Source organism: Rhinolophus sinicus, linkage group LG09, assembly GCF_036562045.2.
Source record: "Rhinolophus sinicus isolate RSC01 linkage group LG09, ASM3656204v1, whole genome shotgun sequence".
Taxonomy (NCBI): domain Eukaryota; kingdom Metazoa; phylum Chordata; class Mammalia; order Chiroptera; family Rhinolophidae; genus Rhinolophus; species Rhinolophus sinicus.
The window spans coordinates 15,928,607-15,950,311 of NC_133758.1; the positions used below are offsets into that span (position 1 = coordinate 15,928,607).

The following is a 21,705-nucleotide window of genomic DNA, read 5'->3' on the forward strand; positions in this document are numbered from 1 at the left end:
TCTAATTATTGTGTCCCTTCTCCAATTGCTTTCTCACAGCCTAATAAATATAATGCTCAATTTTTATGGATTTTTGTATTCCGTGCTTTGTTAATTTCCCTTCATCTTTTATATTTTCCCTCCTGTACCTAGGTAGATTTAACCACCTCGTTAATCATATTTTATGTAATCTCAGAGAAATGAATCCACACATGTACTCATGGTTTCAAAACACATATCCCACGCAACCTCACTTCTGAGTTTTTAGGCCACATTCCAACGGACCCTTTCATTCACTGTGCCCAAAATTGAGGTCAGATATTTTCAACTATCCCCATAGTCTTGTGAGTCCCAAATTCATATCCCCTGCCTCGATTCACTTTCACATTCAAATATCTAATTACTTATGATGGCTCCCCCAGCAGTGACAAAGGCACGTCCAACTCAATGTTTCCAAAACTAAATTGATTATCTTCCCCTTCATGTCTATTTTTCTCCCAAAACAGTCAATATTCTCAGTCAGTGGTATCACCATATATGTAGTCAGCCAAGATAGAACCCAGGGTGTCATTCTTGATTGTTCCCTTCATCATTCATTCCCACATCCATCAATCAGTAGGTGTTACTGATTTGACTTCTTCTGTATTTCTCCTATCATGCTCTTCAACACTCCTGCCCTTGCCTCCTAGGTCTCTCATCTCTTGCAAGAACTACTATTTCAGCACCTCTGACTTCTAGTATTGTCTCTCAAACCCATCAGCTATGCAGCTGCCAGAGTGTAAATGTTAAGCCTGACTCACTTAACTTAATCATTGCTCATTTAACTTTTAGTGCCTCCCCAGGACAGGATAATGTCCTGTCTCTTCAGTTGGCCACAGGTCCCTGTGGCCTGGCACCCGTCTCCATCTCCCCTCACAACTCCTATCAGCCTCTGTCCCAGGCTCGATTCGCCGGAAATAATAAATTGTTCGCAGTCCTCCTCCAAATTGTTGGTAACCTGTGCCTTTGGTCCTTTGCCTTTCCTTTTGTTAACTCCTGTCCATCACCTAAGACTCATTTCTGTTCTGTCCTCTTCCAGGAAACTGTCCCTTGCCTCATTGCCTACTAGGTTCCTCTTTGCCTTCATAATATTCTGTGCAATTCATTATCATTAAAATTAACCCTCCTCTTCTTCCTCTACAATGTGAGTTTCTTGAATTCAATGACTATACTCTGTATCCTCAGCAACTGGACAGAGTCTGGCACTCAACAAAACATTGTGAATTGTGAGTACATCCATAGTACTCAGTATATACTTCTTCCACAGTACTTATTACCTTCTATGGTATCTACTGCGTTTTTCTTCTCTCTTTTCAACTAGGCTGTTAACTCCAGGAGATCTGTCAAAGACTATGTTGTATTTATCTTTGTTTCTTCAGGGTTAACCATATTGCCTGACCATAAATAGGTGCTCTGTCAGTGACAACTAAGAGAAAGGAGGAAAGGAAGGTCCAATTTTCATATAAAGGTTCAGCATAATTTGAAAACTTTAAACATTCAAAACTCAAGTAAAAGTGTAATATCCTTCACTTCTCTAAACAAATGAAACAAAGATTTGTAGAACTTTAAGAGCTAGTTACTATCTTCGCATATCTGACTGTAGAATATTTGTCTTATAATATTCCAGAGTTGAATCATCATAAGATTCTGAGAGAAATCATCAATTTCATTGATAGGAAATGGAAGGAAATGGTTCCCTTTACCTGTAAGGATGGACAGAGACATACTAAAAGGAATGGCTAGTGAGGAAAGACGGAACCTTCATTGTATATAAATGCAACATGAGTCATTTATCTTGTTAGCTTAGGCACAATGTTTTTGAAAGCATGACATTTATTGATGCAAAATCTCAGACATCAATGATGAGGGACTTAAGAAGTATTTCAAAAAGCTTTTCAGTAGGTGTTTTGAAACAGTAGATGTCTTTAAAAGCCCAAAGCAGGAAGCATAATTAATAAAAAGCATTAATCGGTAGTAAAAATATAGCTAACATTGTTATAGCTTGCAGCAAGAAACTAAAACAAAAACAAAATCTCTAATATTATTTGTAGTGTTGCTGGGGAACGCTATGAATATATAGAAAAAAATTGTTCCTTTCTTCCTTCCTCTTCTTTTCCCATCATTTATCTTCATCTCCTTATCCGACCCATTTAGTAGCTTTTTTTAGTATAGTATGTTCTTTTTAGAAATAAAAATTTTTTTTAACCATTTTCATTGCTGCTTGTACGTGGAAGTGAAATATAATTTAGAGAAGCCTTCCACAATCTCTGTTAGTATAACTGAGGAGGTGGATGACTCATATTACAAAATGACAGCTGTCAGCCCATCATAAGAAGTTAGGGTCTATGAGTCCAAACTCCTGTGACAGAGAACAAAGTCCAGCAAGTCTTAGCCTGGGAGTGAAGACAAGGCATTCAGGCTGGAAGGGAGTTGTGAGATCTGTTGGAGACCAGGTGTCTTTTGTGAAGGTGAGCCACTGTTTGTGAAGCACTTCACAATGTGTCAGAGCCATCTGGGTCGGTTTGCTTGCTACAGACACAGATGTGTGTACCTCAACCCAGACCTAAATATCAGATTCCCTGGAAATAGAGCCCAATCATCTGCATTTTGCCAGTTTCCCCTAAGGGGCAGAGGCATGTTAGAGTTTGGGGACATCTATTTTAAGCCATATACAAAATATCTGTAACTCCTGCCTCTTTCCTTCCCATTCAAGAAAAGCACATTATTTTAGGGAGAGCCTTCAAGTCCACTTAAAAGTAGGCAATTCATTTGGAAACTTCTGTGTTTTGCTAACAAGAAATTACTAGCGACATATCGCACAGTGAATCCCAAAATGTATTAAGGCACAGAGGTGAGAACTGCTGAGAAGTTTGAGAGAATCCAGCTCATTGAATTTCCACAACTGTTGTGCTGACTTGTCCATAGAACGCTCCGAAAGCTTACCTTTCAGAGCCACCCTCCCAGGAAATATGTTCATCCTTATGAGAACTCAGATGATTTTGTGGACGTAATACATTACAACTTCAAATGGGATAGGATCAAACACTGAGAAAGTCTTAATAAAGAGAATGTAAAATACTCGAGCTGGGAATTGTAATTTCACAATCGAATAACTAACATTGGCCCGGAAATGCATGCATATTTTGGAAAGTCATAATTATTTGGTAGGCAAAGTGTGGGAAGCAAAAAGAAAATGTAATGAACTCAAACATGGGTGTGTGCACACACACGCACGCACCCACACACTGAAATGCCAAGAACTATCATTCAGATTTTGTTTAAAAATCCTCCCACATTCTTCAGAGTGAAATCACCCACGGTGGTCATTTGCTAAACACCACTACCTATCTTTCTTAATTTGTAATTCACATCCATGGCAAAAAGGCATTGATTAGTCTTATCCAGGTGTTTTTTTTTTAATCTATATTTAAGACTTAAAAACAACTATGTATTGAAAAACCTTTGTTAGTTTTAACCATATTACCTGGAAGGAGTAACCCATAGATATTAACAATCATTATTATATTAATATGTATTTTTTATAAGGTAATAAGAAGAAAGTGAGACGTTGGGCTGGCACATTTTGATCATCATTAGAGAAGAGAAAAAATTCTATAGGATGGAGTCCCTTTTTATAAGTAAAAATAGAGGAAATTCAGGAGTAGTTTGAGGTTATAGAGGATTTGAGATTGTGGGGAGTGGGGTGCTAGTAAATGGTGACTAGGTCCGGCAGCACCAAAGCCAAATGTGAAAATTGTCTCCGCTTGGCCTGATGGAACATTACAAGAGAATCTGAAGCAGACACACCTTTCTTTGCTACATGGAAATCTGAGAAGCAGGCAGCTCAAGAAGAGACTGATTTTACTTTAATTATAGGTAAACATTAAATAGATTTCTGCACTGTTTCTCTTCACTATTAGGAAGTTATTCTCCTCATGTCCTCTAAGCCAGGATTCTTAGATAAAGCTTGGTTTATGTTATACAATTTAGAATAAGTTACTTGAAGCTAAACTATTATGCAAGTGCACAAAAAATAAACTGGGGATTTAGTGTAACAGTAATCACTGTTATGCATTAAGCACTTATAGTCAGACACAAAGTATTTTACATACACTAATTTCATTTTCACCTATGATGAAAGATACTATTATTCTCCCTGTTTTCAGATGACAAAACAAAGGCTAATCAAAGTAAACAAGGAGAGCAGGTGGGTGATAGAGACAAAGTTTACATTCAAGTCTGATTTATTCCAGTCACTTATGTCTTAATTCCCCCCTAAAGTAAGAGTATTAACTACAGAAAAAGCATTAAATGTAAGATTCCTTTACCTACAAACTCCTCTGATCTATATAAAATAAGGTCAAATTTATTTTAAACCTCCTCACAAAATTTCAGGAACATTTTTACAGATTAAAATTTGACCCATGTGGAAATACTACAAAAGACGTCTTTAAAAATTATTACATCATGGAGGGCTTACCTCCATGATGTAATAAAGGACCTACCAGGGATCCTCCCGATAGCAGCTATATCTAATAATACTCTTGTCATCCAGAAACCAAAGTCAATCCCTGGTTTTTATCCCATCCAATTGCCAATTAAGAGTCTTACCTCATACCTGAGACCTAAGCAAAGAATATTCTTGGCATCTAACAACACTAGCATAATCTTTCCTCAAGTTTTTCCCCCAGTTGGGGACTATTTCTTTTCTTATGAGCACCTACTAATTTCACTCTTCTCAGACACAGACAAAAACTAGTCAACGGACTTCCTGGTCCACTTAGCAATCTCCTGCTAGCTTCATCCCGTTCATCAACAACTTCTGACACTCCTCTCCCACACACAGTAAGATACTTCCCTCTCTATACTCCCATAGCTTTCTGCACATGTTTCCTGTGGCTCGTGCATCACGCTGCTATACGCTATAGATCCTGCACCATTTCACAACCAGACTGCAATATCCATCTTTCTGTCTATTTTGGCCAGCATGGTGGCCAACTCATGGCCAGATCTCAACAAATATTTGTAAATTGACTGACTGAATAAATACTTCCAATACTCCTTTTGAAGTATCCTTTTTTCTCAGGTGGCACTGGTTCTGACCTTCTTTATATCCTCCTCTGAAATGAAACAAACTAGGGGATGTATACCGTGGGTGATGAGATACAGAGTTATCTATGATCTGGGCCTCAGAATTTTAGTATTATCAATGTAGTCCAAATCTTAAAGGAAAAAAATAGTTTTTATCTTCTCTTAGAAGATGCTTTTATTAATGTAACATTCCTTCACCATTTTAAGAGAGGCAGTACAATGGTTCATAGCACAGATTCAAGCACACTGCTTGGCACAGATTCCCTCAAGAGATGTTTCTCAGATATCAATTGTGTCAGAAGTAATCCTCTAGCCATTGGTTTTAGCCACTATTATCTCTTGCGGGGACTATTGTGTCAGCCTTGGAGCTGGTGTCCCTGCTGCTCCCCTTGCTCCCCTTTTCTCAGAGTGAAATAGTAACACGTGACAAATCATGTCTCTCCTTGACTCCACCTCTTCCGGCAGCTTCCCATCTCACTCGGCATAAAGGCCACAGTTCAGTGAGATCATCACTTTGTTCCCTCTAGCTCTCTGTTGTGTCTGATCTCATCTATTATTCTCCTCTCTCTCCTGTTTTTTGAGCCATAGTTACCTCCTTGCTCTTCCTTGAGCATGGCAAACACACTCTCATGCAAGGACCGTGGCATTTACCACACACCACTCCCTCTGCGTGAGGTGCTCTTTCCTGCATTGGTTATCTGTTACCTCCTTCACTCACTGAGCTCAGGTCTCTGCCTAAGAACCACGTGGTCAGAGTTTCCTTCCCTCACCATTCAATCGAAATCATCCCACACTCTCTGAGCCCTTGCTCTTCTCTAATTATCCCCATCTGTCATATTATAGATGCATTTATATATTTTTGGTGTTCTATCCAGAACTCCAGGATAACAGGGATTTATCGCCAGCCCCTGGAAGAGCATCTGGTACACAACAGGCACTCAATAAATATTTATTGAATAAATAGAATACCTTCACTAATAAAGCTTATAATTATGTTACGAGGACATAAAACATTGAAAACTACAGCATATAAAAAGCTAAATAGCACAATACTGGGATGATATGCCACATGGTAATACAGGATTAAGGGCCAGATGTGCCATCATTGACATACACAATAAATTTAATGTCCCTGCATGCTTGGGATTATTGTACGGGTTCAGGAAAGAAAATTATTCTTTCTGTTTCTACTTAGGCTACTGAAAATCCCATCTCAAATTGGAAGACACACTTTTGAGGATGGTCAGCTCCGGGAGGCTTCCAAAAGTAGTACGGGGTCTGATCATCCTGCCTAAAGTTGTCCCCACAGTATGAGTTGACAGGGATGCAAAATTTACAGGGTTGTCTTGCACCTTCTGGAGGAGATGAGACCTATCAACGATGGCCTGCAACATGGCCGCCATCTGCGGAGGAAACCAGAATGTTGTACAGCCTCTGGTCCCAATTTCAGGTTGGCAGTCTCCTGCTTGTGGCTTGACTCCACAGATTGGCTGTGTTCTCTCTCACAATCTAGGCACACAGAAAATGTGGAAGCCAGTGGTAGGTGGCTTACACCTACCACTCAGCTGTTTTCAGGGCACCTGCTCTTTGAATTACTTGCTTTGTACTCAGAAAAAGGCAAATAAACTTGATTATTAGCAGAAGCTAAACACAGAAATGAAAGCAAATCTATGGCAGAAACAACAAATGAGTTCTTAGGAAATAAATTATGGATGATTTAAGTGACCTTGTATTTTTTAATATTTGTATATCTGACCTTAACTTCTTCCTGCCTTCCATTATTATAAATTCAGATAATTGTATACATGTTCTTTTAGGATTTAAAACAAAAAACAAGCTGAGTTTTTAATAAACTCAGACAGATGAAACTGAATCCAGAAATGTTAGCTACACAATAATCTGCATTTATGACAGTAACTTCAACACTGTGCTCCACCCACCATTATGACTCAGAGAAAGGCCTCAGGTATCCGAGTATTCTTGGGAGATGTGTTCCAAGAGGCTTACAGCTGCCTCCAGGGTTACAATTTAAGTCACCTTTACAAGCAATTGCCTTAGAAGATTTCCTCCCAGTCATTTGCCCTAATCAGAAAATAAGACTGTTTTAAATTTCTTTTCCCTTTCAAGTTTATACATGAAAACATTCACTTTTCAGTGAAAAGCTGCATTAACTTTTATGCTGAAACACCTTTATTTGTAGCACGAGGCTTCAGGCTAAAACCAACCGAAGACTGAATTTGCCAGAAGGAAGAATGTCAGAATTCTCAGAGCTTGTTTTCATGAGTAGTTAAACTCTAAAACATGTCTACAAAAATCACTGGGGCCTTGAGTTCTTACCTACTGCCACTTTCTGCCTCTAGGCAAGTGGAGAACCAAGCTGTCAAGACTGAGAGGTGGGTCACTCTTTATTTAGCACAAGGACTTGAAGGGTTTCTGCTTCAGCAGCAAATTCAATAAAGTTTGACTACTATATAGAAGCTTAGCAGTCACTCTGTAGGGGTGATATGCTAATCCATAACGCTTTCCATACACCTACGTATATTTTTTATAAGCTAGATATACAACAGTGTATGTAGTATGCTAACTTTCCTGAAACAAAAAAGGGACAAAAGACTATATATTCATATTTGTCTGTATTAGCATAAAGGAACACTGAGTAGATAATAAAATCATTAGTTTCAGAGAGCTGTGGTCTGGGGTACTTGATGGGTGGGTAGAGCAATGGAGGTAAGTCTTCTTGGTGTAGCCTTATTGTTTGAACTATGACCATTTATGACTTATTCAAAAATTTAAAAGGTCCCATAGGGAGATATGCCCTCCCTTAATAATAATATTTAATTTGCCTTCTCTTTGAAAATAATTGGGATACTACTTGGCTCTTTGATTTTGTATGCCAACGATATTATTCAATATTCATCACTTCCATGACACGCTTCTTGTGAAGAGAGACCACACTTAGATTATTATCATGACCAAAACCTTAGGTAGGGTTTATTGAAAATGAAGACCCAAGTTTTTAATCTTGTCATCTTTTTTTCCTGAGGAGTTCCTCTGTTCTCTTTCTTCTATTAATAAAAATGCACCAGAAATAAAATTTCTCTCTCTCTCCATTTCATCATTGGTATCACCACTCAATTTTAAAAATTACTGCTTAGTGAGGACAGTAGGTTCTGGTGTCAATATCCTAATATTTACATTATAAGGGGAAACTGTGGCTCAAGACAATTAAGTGACTGCTCGTGTGGCTAACCCAGCATACACACTTAGCTCTGACTGATTAGAAAATTCTTACTCTGCCCACGGGCATGATTCTACTGAAAGGAAGTGACACATTGACTAGAGATGTTCCATGTCCAAGCTGTGGAAATTCAGGCAAGCATCCTGTAAATGAAAAATTGGAGAGATGTTCCTTATTTCCTTTCCTGTTCTAACATCCAAATGAGTTATGCTATTAATATACATTGCTGTCTATAATGAAAATAAGTTCTGGAAATGTGCATTAGAAAAATGATCTGACTGCTAAAATGTTTATCCAATGGATGGAAAAATTAATGTCTTATCATTTCCTTCTTAACTGTGAGGCTCTATAATTCTTTCTGTTTAGATATCAAAGGGATTAGGAGGACAATGTCTATGAATCATTTCATTACCCAAGGGACTAGTTAATAAAAAGTATAAGATAAAATCAGTCTTCTACAAAGATCCTCAATATTACTCCCTTACATGAAGTCAATCAAGTAATGGGACTTTAATAATAACAGCCATGGGATGAATTCTTTCTTTAGTCATGTGAACTTGTCACCAGGCCTTACACAAACCATTGAAAAATAAAAAAGGTAATTGAGCTGTATCAAAATTAAAACTTATTGCTCTTAGCAAAGAAACCGCTAGGAAAGTGAAAAGGCTAACAAAACTAAACATTCTAACCATATGATCCAGCTATCACGCTCCTTGGTTGTTACTCAAATGAATTGAAAACTTATATCCACACTAAAACCTACACATGAATGTTTATAACAGCTCTACGCATAATTGACGAAACTTGGAAGCAACCAAGATGTCCTATAGTGATGGATACATGCCATTATACATTTGCCCAAATCCATAGAAAATACAACACCGAGAGTGAACCCTAAAGTAAACTACAGACTGAGTGATTATGACGTGTCAGTGTAGGTTCATCAATCATAACAAATATATTGCTTTGGTCAGAGATATGGTAGATGATCAATAAATACTAATTTCATTCTTGTCTTTTCAGTTCTTATGTAGAAAATATAAGTAATGTCTTCAAAGGCAGTCAGCTGTACAATATTGAGAAATAGACAAAAGGGTAAGATTATGAATCAAAGTTAGTCATCTAAGAACAGTTAAAGGAGTCTGGTATTACATGACAGTTCTTTCATGTAATTTATAATATCACCTGGGTTTTAGAATGCCCTTGCTGTTAACCTTCCTAACTCTGGTGTCTCTCACTTTTTATTGCACTCACATGTGTGCATTTAGCACACATTTACTATTTAGTCACTACATTTTTAAGCACACATTCTTGGTTTTGAACTTTGTCATAAATTCCCAGAAGGGAAGATAATGTTTGATCTATTTTTTTATGGCTGATTTGTACAGAGGAGGCATTCAATAAAAGTTGAACATATTGCTGATACTGGTGATATTGATATTCTCATTTTTGAAAATCTCTCACCTCATCAATATTATTTATTCAAATAACTTAGATATTACTAAGTTACTTTCATATAAAATGAAAAATTTTATTTAAGAGATTCAGCCAGGTAACAATATTTTTTTTAATTTCCCTTAATATACTCATCAATCTAGGATCCTGAATTTATTCATTTGTTCCATCTTTCAATAAACATGTATTGAACATTTTTTCTTGCCAAGCATTATGCTAAATGCTGGAAATACATAGATTATTATGTGCTCACATTCTAGAGGGGATGTCAAATACAGCAGCAAATTTATAATGGTGGGATAAATACATCATGAGAAGTGTGTGTGGAAAGGGAGAAAGAACACCAAGATAATATTCCAGATAAGGTTCAAAAATAAAATTTTGATCCATCTATTCATTAGCTAATCTAAAATTCTGCAATCAAATTTAATGTCCTTTAGATATCTGAATGTAGATTATCTATAATTGATACTATAAATAAAGGTTTAATTATTCGAGCATTAAAATTGTGGTGATTTTACCAGGCAAGGAGAGTAACCCTTTCTCTGATTACTTAGGCACCTGTAGCTACATATGCCTAAAGTCAATAAACCTATCCAAGGCTTGACTTTTAATTATAAGAAAGAAACTTTGTTTGCATGAGACAGTCCAGAGAGTCCACAGTGAACCAGTAAATTATGGTAAGATTAGAAGCTGCCCTCTTCCATTTTGGTCAAGATGACTACTACATGGGCAGCTTTCTTTCACAGAGGGAAACATTTTTGGCAATTTTGAATGAGAAATTAGTCACTAAGATATTGTGTATTTATACACATGTTTCCTTGATGGCAATTTGATATAAGAAAGTAATCTGTGCCTATATGCTCTTTCTCTTTTTGCCAAAAACAAAAAAGGAAATAACATTGAAAAGAGATCTTTCAAGTCATTAAAGCTTCATCCAATAAAAAACTGAAATGCTCATGCTACCTCCTAGGCCAAGGACCGTCTACATGTTTCCTTCATGAAATTTCCTACCCCACTCACTCCACAACGCTCCTTTACCTAGAGTATCCCTACTTATCTTCCAGGTCCTAATTTAAATGTCATTTTTGTGGAGATGCCTTTCATGGCAGCATCCTTCCAAATATACACCCCAGCTCCTATCCCAACAGACTAGGAAAGGGCTCTCTTCCTAGGCTGTCATAGTACTTCTTCATAAAACTTACAACATTGGTCATTAATGCTATTTGTTTATTTTTTGTCTGCCTTACCAGTCTGCACCCTCCATCTGGGTAGACACTGTTTCTATTTTGCTTGAATAACAGGCACCTAAAAACTATTTGTTTAATACATGATAAAAATTAAATGAAATTCAGGGAAACAATGCTTTCATTTTGTTAACAAGAAATCCAAGGTAAAGTAGCTCTTTATTATAAAGGTAATTTTCACAATTTTTAAATAGCATTCTATTAGGTAATGTTCTATTTCCTTAGTGCACTATTGAATGTTATTATAAAACCTAGGTTGTGTTTAACTTTTGCGGCGATAAGTGTAATTCCATTTTATCATAATTGAGCACAGAAAAGTAAAATTCTATGTCAAGCAAACAGCTATACAAATTTCCTTAGATACTGTAGTTGCCCTGACTCACAGACTCACATCGTCTCTGTTTTGACTCACTCTGGTTTACCAGAATCATTTACCATATCCCAACTTCTATGGTTTTGTTAGGATTGATTGAATCACCTTGAATAAACCAAATAATACATAATATACCCTGGTAGTTCTATATTTTTTAAAAAGTGTTCATTGCTCTAAAGTCTTTTTTTATACTACTACCAAAATACATCATGTATCATTTGGTTTACTCACACATAACTATCCTGTTTTGGCACAATCATGATACATATTAAGTCTGTTCAGATAGGCATTTACTGTCTGATTGTACTTTCAGATGGTTATAAATTCTATCACAATTAAAAGTGTCAGAAAAGTTCTCTGAAACATGGAAATAAGGCAAAAATGTGGACAACATGTCTTTTTAATATCATACAGGGGCCATGACCACCTGAGGATTGTCTAGGTAGGCAAAGCACTGTCTCAAAGAACTTTCTGTGAAGACAAAACTGCTGCCCAATATGGCAGCCTCTTGGCCAGGATGGCCCTGAGCACATGAAAAGTGGATAGTGCAACCGAGGGACTAAATGTTTTATTATATTTAATTTTAATTAATTTGAGTTTAAATACTAATAGCCATATTTAAATAGTTAACACCTGCCTTATTGGATGACACCGGTCCAGAGGAACGTACTATTTAGTTTGTCTCATTTTTTGTTATTAAAGTTCCCACACTTAATAAAATTACCTGTTAATTTGCAGAATTTTGTGCAGGAGATATGCAAATAATTTTTCCTCAGTGAACAAGAAACTTCAAAGATTTATGGTCTGTTGGATATTAGTGAGCTTTAAAATTTGACTCAGTAATTGTATTGTAACATGTCCTTGTTAAATTGCCTATATGTACGTAATTTCTCATATTTTCTCTGAAGCTATTATAACATCTGCTTCCCTTATTAATTAAAAAGTTACATGAAATGTTTACATGTGTTCATTTTATATTTGCCAGAGAACCATGTCAGACTTAAACTTAGCAGTTTTTGAGGTCATCCCCAATAGCTTCTAAAATTCACTCATAAAACTATTTTTGAGATTTCTCGGAGAGCACCTGAGAAATCACAAAGATTTGTTATTTTTGTTTTTTAAAGTTAAAAACAAAGAAAATTCTAGAAATGGTCAGGTTGGCTTGGCAGCTTCATAATTACTAATTAGTTCAATATTATTGGAAGAGTTGCATGGGAATAATCATAAAATTAAAAGAGAGGCTCCAACTTTCTTAGGCTAATTTGTGTAAGCAAAACATAATTAATATAAATATTTCAGAAATTATTAATAGATGCTTTTTGGGGAAGACTCTGGAGATTCTTCAGTGTCTTCCATAACACGTTCTTACCCTCAGGGAAAACATTGGTCAAGCCATTATGAAAACCTATTTGAGGATTTTACTCCCCTCTATTCTGACACCATTGGTTGTTGTTGTAAATTAACCACAGCCAATCAGTATCATCAAACAGCTATTCCTTGCTGCCTGCCTGAAGGCTCTGCTATAAACGATAGGTTAGAACTGGTGTCTTCAACATAGAAGGACAATTCCGGAACCTCATAAAAAGGACAGTACAAAGCGTTCTTCAAAGAACAGACCCCTAAGGATGGCCTCCAAACCCACATAGCTTAGACAATTTTCAGGCTCTACTTGTGGAAAGAGTCAGGATTTCCTGAACTCTTTTGGTTCAGAACCAAACATATCATACGAAAGCAGACTCCTGGCCCCAGACCCATGACAACGAGGATTATTCACCAGGACTCAATGAGCTCATGAGGAATATTAAATTGTGGTTATTTGTCTGAAATATGGTTGACATCATTTTAACTTTCTAACTTTAAAAATATTTTTTAAAAAACCTTTCTCTTTTTTACTCTGTCTCTAATTCTAACCTTAGAAGATTATGCTTTTGTCATTTTCACTATATACCTAGTCTTTTTAATGCTTTTCACACTGGTCATTACACTGTACTGATATACATCATTAATTAATGAATTAAAGAAAATATTTTATAAATGTCCATTTGCTATTTGCCCGAGAGTTATGATTTTACATTTTGAAATTGTACTTTAACAAACTATATGTTGATACAATAGGCCAGGTTGAAAATTATAAGACATGGCTTCTCCTTCCACATCTGGCAGGTCATGACTTGACCACTTGGAACTTCAGGATCTTCATCTCTGAACTGGGGGTGTTGGACCAAGATTTCAAAAGTTCCTTCCAAACTCACTTTAAGTATTCTAAGTCTGAAGTTTGAGCAAATTAAATGTATTATTTAAATAGAATATTACTAAACAAAAGAAACTTGAAGATTCAGAAAAGAACTTGAACAGACTTGGAATATACTAAGTCTTTCACTGCAGTAACAACTAAAGGGGTCCATTCAAAATGAAAAAGCATCATTTAAATGAAATGATCATGTTGCCAGGAGCAATTGGTCTTTAACTGAGCCATTTGTTCTACAGATAGATAACTTTTGACACACACAGAGAATGATACAAAATTTATATCTTTCCTAGAGTTGTTTTGTTTGTTTTTTTGTCAAGGCATAAAAATAAGGTCATTCTTTATCAGAGAGCCTATACAAAGCTCGGATATCAAATCTTCCCATCCTTTTCAGAGAGCAAAGTTACTATAGATTTGAAATGGAATTTTGATCTAGTTTGAATTTAGACAAATGGAAAATTGTAAATAACTAAAATGTTATAAAGAAGGGCAGTGGAATAGTGTATTAAGGATCATGAAGAGTTCTTTATTCTAAGGTTTTTAAAAAATAGTTTATAAAAGAGAAAGGCAAGATAATAATTAAAACAGTTTAGATAAAAATATAACGCCTACAATATTCATAATGCAGATAAACCATTTTGGTATTCCATCAATAATGAATTCTTTTGGTACTTATTTTATGCAGTGATTAAAATATTTTCTGTACTAAGAAAATAAAGGATATTGCAATATAGACCATCTTAAATCCAGTGATGAGTTAATTCTAACCTTGAAAATGAGATTTATCCACAGGGCATAATAGTTATGAGAATAGGCCCAGCAGAAATTTGGCTTCAGAATCAGAATCACAGATTTACTAAAAACCAATTATTTATTTGGTTATCATGAAGATGTGATTGAATGGGAAAATTTCAAGGGTGCTCAGTTCAGAAATCGGGTTGTTTTATCTAAACCCTTACACAGTACCCTGGGTAGAAGGTAAAAAATATACCTTGTCAGAAATAATCCCATGAGATGCATGGATAAAAGTGAAGTTTTTAATGGGATCAAACAAGAATTAATAACTATTGTTTTTATTAATAACTATGTTTAAGATTAGACACTATTTTTAAAATTTTCAAGTCTGGATTATATTATCTTTTGTTTTGTAGATGGCTAATTTGAACTGCATACATTTCTTATTAAGTAATATTAACTGTGTGGTATTGATCTGTCATTTGTATTGTTAGCAAACTAACAATATGTGCTTTGTATTGTTAGTAAATTTTTATGCATAAAAAGAATGTTTACATAGATTTAAAAAGAATAATTTTATTGGTTGCAGGTGTCATATAAAACCTTTAGATTGGGATTATAAATTGCATTGTTCAAATTCTCTATCCTAATTTTCTGAAAGAATTTTGGTAAAGTCTCTCATTGTCACTGTGGATTTGTCAATTTCTCTGCTTTTTATGAGTTTATACTATTTTAGGTTGTGTTATTAGGTACTTACAGGTTAGGGATAGATATTTTTCTTGTGAATTGTATGCTTCATCATTATTTAACAACCCGTTTAAATCCTAATTCTGCTTTAAAATCTATTTGCCTACTATGATTATTGCCACTCCAACTTTAGTAATTATCTACCTGTTATTCATGTATTGCATTTATTCCTCATTTAATGATATTAATTTATTACTAAAGTTCAATACATTGAAATAAAGAAACTGAGACCTAAATAGATCAAGTTACATTTCCAAGGTCACATGCAGCATGACAGAGCTGTAGATATATTTTAATACTAGCAGCACTAAGTCTCATGAACTTAAATTTTACTTCCTTACCTGACCCTCTCCACTGCTTTTGTCACCTCGTCAAAGGCCTTTGCTCTTTCCTGGTTTTGCACAAAGAGAGATTTTAGTCTGAGTTTGACAGTTTGTCTATGGCTGCCTCTCTGGAAGATTCCTTTTTCTCCTACAAGGTCAGGAACTAGGCCAAATGAAATCTAGATCTACCAGGGACTTGCCTCCACCACCACCACCACCAACCAGGCCTCTTTTCAATGCCAGTGTCTTTCATGCTTTTGTTTTAGTTTTCTATTTTGGATTCTGTCTGATCAAGTAGCTTCAAGAACATTTAGCTGATGATCCTGGATTAATATTTTCCTTTGAAGTAACTGGGACAAACACTGTTGAATCATTTTGCCCCTCTGATCACTGCATTGTGAAGATCAATAGGCGGCAAATATTTAAAAGGCAACCCATAGCAAATTTTCCACTTAATTTTTTTTTTTTTTAAATATTCTGGTATGGAATACACTTGGTTGTTTGTGGGCAGGCATATACTTTATGGCTGCACACTGATGAGATGACAAAATTCCAAAAGTGTTTAGATGTGAGTCATTACAAATATCAATGAACTACCTCCTTCATCAATGAACTTGCTTCTTGAACTTGAGCCTGAACCTTGTGCTGGGCAGTAGGAAGAGCCATGTTCATCTCACCGAACATTTCAAGAAGTTGTTTGACAGACCAAGTTGTTTGACAGACCAAGTTTAGTAAGCAGTCCTGCCAGAGGACATGTGTCTAACCTCCTTGGAGGTGGTCATCTCAGTCCAGCATTTTCTGGAAGGGACACCTTAATTAATCCCCATCCACCATCATGTCGGTGCGTTCTGAGGAGACAATCAAAAATCTACCATGACTGCATCTAACACAGCTCCTAATTGAGACTTGGCCTTTAAAAGATTCAGGAACAATGGTCTCTCTTTCTGCCGTCTACGGGAGTGGCTGCCTTTTCTCCCTCAACATCTGTGATATAGAATCACCAAAAGAATTTAAGGAAAGGGGCACAGGAGTGACAAAATAGGTCAATGGTTTTTTATTTGACTACTATTCAAAGGAGTAAATTCATAAAGTTAAGGCAACACTCTATAAGTCATTATGGCCATGGACACTTGAAATATTGTCATGGACACTCCACATTTTATCTTAAAGAAAAGCTCATTATTCTCAAAACTCTGTAAAGTTTTATGAAGGGAATGAAATGCTCAAAATTTCAAGGTTTAGGAGTGACACAGGATGGATTTAAAGTGCAGCACATTAGCACAAAGTCTGCCCTCTTTCTATCATAGCACACTGCCACTCACTACTTAGCTGCCTCTTGCAGTCAGATTTCTGATGATGTGTCACTTTTTCACACACACACACACACACACACACACACACACACAATCACAAAAAAAGCCACCAAATCATTCTTTATCATAGCACTCTCCTCTAATTTTTAGTACCTATCAGATATATTCTGGTTCATTTAATTTGTAATAAGTTAAATAACAATTTTAAAATAATTTTTCACTGATTCCAAAGGGCAGACTATAATTATTACACTATATTTTTGGGAATAGCAAAGCTTATTTGCAACTTAAATATCTATGGAGTCATGATTAATATTTATCAACAGTTTCCTTTGAGGTCTTAACTTCTTCCTTCTTCAATCAAAGACATAAGTGGAAGGGAATAAGAGTATATTAGTGGTGTCTCTTGTTCACATCAGTAATAGTTACGTGAACCAGGAAGGACAATTAAAACAATGTTTTGGATACATTTGCTTATCAATAATGCATGGCACACATTTCATATTGTTAATTGGCCTTTTATACTCAAAGTCTGACTCTCATATATTTAAAAGCTTTCTGCTGTACCTACAAACTTATTTCTTAATAAGTAAAATCAATTTCAGGAGACAAGATTGTTGCTTTCGAGAAAACCTTCTTCCCAAAATGATATGAATAATAGTTTACCCCTTTTGCTAAACTTCAAAAAAAGAAAATATATAACTTATCCCTTCTGGTTCACACAACCATAATTGATGTGGACATGGCATACCCCTATTATGCTCCCTTTCCCTTCCCTTGAAGTCTTTTATTTAAGAAGAGAAAATCATAATTAGATTTCTAAGAAATTCTCCTTAGATATAACTCCTATTTATTGTGGAGTCATGCTTGTATATGCGACCAACAGATTTTTAAAAACTCATGTTAGCATTGATTCAGGACAAATCAATGATTGTCATTTCTTTATGTTTGTTTCTTTATTCCTCAACAAACACTAAAGGCTTCCCACAGGCTTACCATGAAAATGCAGCTGCCTTATTGAATTTTCTGGGACTTCTACTAGGAGACATCTTTTTTATTGAAAGCAGAGGTGCTCAGAAAACAAAAATAAAAGTAAGCTGAAGTGCTAGCACAAGTTTTGCTGATGTTCCTTTTCTCCCTTCACATTAGCTCCTTCCACGTGATTTAAGAATGTAAAAGCTGATTTCCATAGTGGCTGCGCCAATCTGCAATTCCACCAACAGTGCACGAGGGTTCCCTTTTCTCCACATGACTAATTCGAAAACATTTATGTACCCCTATGTTTATTGCAGCACTATTCACAACAGCCAAGACATGGGAACAACCAAAATGCTCATCGGTAGATGACTGGATTAAGAAATTGTGGTATATTTATACAATGGAGTATTACTCGGCCATAAAGAATAAAATCTTACCATTTGCAATGATATGGATGGACCTAGAAAGCATTATGCTAAGTGAAGTAAGTCAGATGGAGAAAGACAAATACCATATGATCTCACTTATATGTGGAATCTAAAGAATAGAATAAATGAAAAAAATAATCAGAAACAGTCTCAGAGACATAGGGGAAAACTGAGGGTTGCTAGATGGGAGGGGGTGAGGATGAGGGGGAAGGTAAGGGGATTAGAAAGCACAATCAGTAACCATAAGATTGCCATGGGGATACGAAAGACATTTTGGGGAACATAATTGATAATGTTGTAAAGATTTTGTAGGGTATCTGATGGACACTTGTCCCATTTGGGAGACCACCTCAGGGACAGTGTAGATGCCTGATCACGGAACTGTACACCTGAAGCTGAAGAGCAATGAATGTCAACTATAATTTAATATATATCGTCACAGGATGTGGAGTACAGCATAGGGAACAGAATCAGTGAAATTGTAACAGCTATAAATGATGTCAGAGGGGTAGTAGATTGGGGTGGTGGGGTTATCACTTTTTGAGGGGTGTAAATGTCTAACTGTCACACTGTTTTGTATACCTGAAACTAATTTAAAAAATGTAAAAGCTGTCTTTTCCCACCTCCTTCTTAAATGTTTTACTAAGCACCCTATTCATGTGAAATATATTGTTCTTTGGGGGGGAAAAAAAATACTGCTGAGGGGGAAACCCATGTGACCAGACTGGCTATTTGCTGAATCTCTTTTTAAATAAAAATATGTATGTTAACATTAATTTTGTAGAGCTATCTACTTTACTATTGTCCGTTAAATCCAGATAATAATGATATTCGCCTAGATCTCCTGGGCAGCCACAGGCTTTTCAAGGCCTAAGGGGATTATCCTCAGGGATTAAAATCACCAGATAATCACTACTTTCACACTTTAACAAATTAGTTTTACCTTTTGCATTTTTGCCTCAGTTTAAGCCCCACTTGTTTGCCAGCAATGCTGGGCTACTGCTGTGCATTCTTCCCACTGTCTTTGGTCAAGTAGTTCCAGCCAGTGGACTAATTTTAGGACTTAAATTCCAAAAGAAAGTTCATATTCTGAGAATATCAAATTCTGAATATGATCTACGTTCTTGGGATTTGTTTTCCCCCATCATTATCGAATTCAATGAATCTCTAGAATCAACATATAATGACGTTATTTTTAAACTATTTGTGATGAGACATGTATAATGAGTATGACATAAAACTGAAACCTAAAGCTGCAAATTATACGTTGGGCAAAAATTTTCAAAACTAAGTATTAATTTGAAGAATTGACTCATCTTTCCAGACTTGGATTATGGAAACATTTTTTAAAAGAAGAGAGAGGGAGAAACTTTGTTAACAGAAAGTTCATGGAGTTGTAGTATGTTGTTATACCAACTAAAAAATAAATGTAGAAAATTACTTTTGCTTTACAAAATATTGAAAGACTATTATTACCCCCAATCTGATTTCCCTCCCTTCCTCCAGAAGGAAGGCATTGTCTTCAGAAAAGATTTTCCTTGCTGAAGATATATAGCTATCTTAATACATTTTTATATACTTCTATCATTTGTATTTAGAGATGCTGCAAATTAATTGTTGAAGTCATTTGTGATTTTTGTTACGTATTTTAAAATATAAGTAGCATATTTACATGGTAAATATTCAATCAGAGTGTTCAAAATATTAAAAGTATAGAACAATAAAATAAGACTAACCCTCCCTCCCTCATCTCCTGTGTCCTCTTTCTTCTGCAAAATAGAGTTTTAGGAGAATTATAGGTATATGTTCAAAAGTTTAATATTTAAACAATTTGAAATCTCATTTAGGATAAATCAAATATACTATACTTAAAATAAATTTTGAAACATTTAAAGTATTTTAAAAATTATTGTTAAAATGCTTTTCATTAAAGTCACGTTTTCAATATTGATGCCTTGCTCTGAGTCTCAGTTTGGTATTTTCTTCTCTGAAATAAATTAATATCTTAAACTTTCCTATAAATTGACCATAAATAAGGCTCAACATATTATTCATTTTTAAGTATGTTTACCTATTACATTTTATATAAAATACCTAAATTTGATCTAATTTCTAAGGTAATAATCTAACCTAACAATTTGACAAAGCTTTAAAGTTTACAAAGACATTTAATACATGAAATTGGCATCAAGGCGCTAAAAAAGCATTTTCAATTGATTTGTATGATTTCAATTGATTCAAATTGAGAATGTCTGATTTTTTTCTATAGAGTCATCTGCATTTGGGTTTTCTAATAAACTACTCCCTTATCACACATAACCAAATATATTCTTGAACAGGAAAGGAGATCTTAGATTATTGTTTCTGCGTGTAATCTACTAATTGTAGTATTGAGTATAGTATGGCCAAGAGAAAGCAAACTAGATTTTTTCTTCAATGGCTTTACACTGAGAGGTACAGAATGGTTTCACAGCTTTCTGGCAGCCCACATTTACGGTAAGAGTATTTGGAACATAGAAATAAAGAAAGCATAAAAAGATTCTTACACTGCACCACAGCACTGATTAGAAAGGACAATCTTTGAGCTTTGAACACAGAAAACAGAAAGCAAAGAAGCAAGCCATCTGCAGCCCTGAGCAAAATCTCTTTCCCATCAAAACTCTGCTGCAAATCCAGCTTCTCCTCTTGCAAACCCACAGGCTAGAGGAGGGAACCACTGCCACTCCAAAGTAGAGTTTCAGGCCCATCATTAGTGGTTTCTGTCACTGTCTTGGTGCTTTTCCTTCATGAATGAAATATGCAAATGGAATCTTACATTGGCTCTTTCAATGAGGAAGAGGAAGGTCAAGAAACACAACTAACAAAACCAGCACGTTAGAGATCTGTGACCGATGTACTTACACCTCCAAATGCCTCCAGATTTCAGCCTCTGGGGAATCTAGCCCATTTCTTTATAGCACTGTTGCTTCCATCAGCTGTGGAAATTAACATAAAATAATATAGTAACCCAACAAGTACTGGACAGCATTCCAGAGCATCAGATTAAGTGAACACTAAAGGCGCACTGACGGTGTACAAAATCTGAATGGTAAATAGCAAGTAAATACCTTCCAATCGACCGGAAGGGGGAAGGATGCTGAGCTGCTACAGCTGCTGCTTGCTCTCTTGTGTAACAGCAAAGGCGGCTCAGTCCCGCTGACAGGCTGCGAAGAGTGGCTGCCTATGGGCGTCTGGGCGGTCCTAGCGCCTGCTGCAGGTTAATGCACAAGGTAACTCCGAGAAGCCTATTTCCGGTGACATTTCTGAGGGGTGTCACCAAGTGTTTCAGGGATGCTTGTTAAGCATCAGGGTAGTGGGGCTTGAGTTTGGGAAAACTAATTGGTAAACAGGGTCTGCTAATGTTTCCAGACACTGCTGGTGAAACCAAAAAGGATTATGGATGATCTTGTCCGTTAAATAAATGGTACTTTTGAAAATGTTAAAGCCAGAAGGCATTTAGAAAGAAAACTAA

At 35.9% G+C, this 21,705-nt stretch overlaps 1 protein-coding gene across 2 annotated transcripts in view; it reads right to left on the minus strand.

Annotated features, from left to right (window-relative positions):
* RAB27B (RAB27B, member RAS oncogene family) overlaps nt 1-21,412 on the minus strand; it is a 130,396-nt gene extending 108,984 nt beyond the window's left edge. Inside the window, exons 1-2 of one of the 2 annotated variants that reach the window (XM_019721990.2) lie at nt 21,302-21,412; nt 21,096-21,169 (exon numbers count right to left, since the gene is read on the minus strand). The gene's annotated coding sequence lies outside the window, so the exon portion shown is untranslated. The remainder of the gene's footprint in view (nt 1-21,095; nt 21,170-21,301) is intronic. The other variant, XM_019722005.2, reaches the window with a different exon arrangement.
* Nucleotides 21,413-21,705: the final 293 nt, after the last annotated feature.